Genomic DNA, 573 nt, shown 5'->3' with positions numbered 1-573 from the left:
TTAAATTATTAAAAATAAAGAGAATTATTATAAACTAAATTTTAAAAAAGTTCAGGAAGTGGATCAGAAGATAAACAATTCGGAGTTTAATCAATCAATGGTAACATAAATATGTACTTATGATTTTTATATTTCGATATTTATGAATACTTATGTATTTCTTTACAGACAACTTATTTCCACAAATTAATAGGAGCATCAGAGGACTTAAGATTCTGCGGGATATGTAAAATGGTGAAAAGACTGGTAATTTATGTATATGATTACTATATTAATAAAATTAAAAATATATACCTATATATTAAAATATCAATAAATTGTGTTTTATTATAAATTGGTATAGCCGTCAGATTTGACGGATATATTCATCAAGTGTGATTAGTCAACAATGACCGATTAATGCATCATTTTTTTATTTGTTAACTGTGATGGATATATCCATCAAGCATGATTAGTCAGTCATGACTAATATTTATATCATCCATGATTAGTAAACAACAAAAGAGTGAGAAGCTCAAATATATGTTTTAAAGTCGATAGAATTCATAAGTGCGAGGGTGATGCAACATCACA

The 573-nt window shown here is 26.0% G+C and overlaps 1 long non-coding RNA gene across 1 annotated transcript; it reads left to right on the top strand.

Annotated features, from left to right (window-relative positions):
* Positions 1 to 317, top strand: LOC124420338. The gene is made up of 2 exons (XR_006941131.1): positions 1 to 100; positions 169 to 317. It is a non-coding gene; the product is annotated as an uncharacterized LOC124420338 (long non-coding RNA).
* Positions 318 to 573: the final 256 nt, after the last annotated feature.

This window comes from Lucilia cuprina, chromosome 5, assembly GCF_022045245.1.
Source record: "Lucilia cuprina isolate Lc7/37 chromosome 5, ASM2204524v1, whole genome shotgun sequence".
Classification (NCBI taxonomy): Eukaryota; Metazoa; Arthropoda; class Insecta; order Diptera; family Calliphoridae; genus Lucilia; species Lucilia cuprina.
The sequence above is the reverse complement of the archived record's forward strand: the minus strand, read 5'-3'. Positions and strand labels throughout refer to the sequence as shown.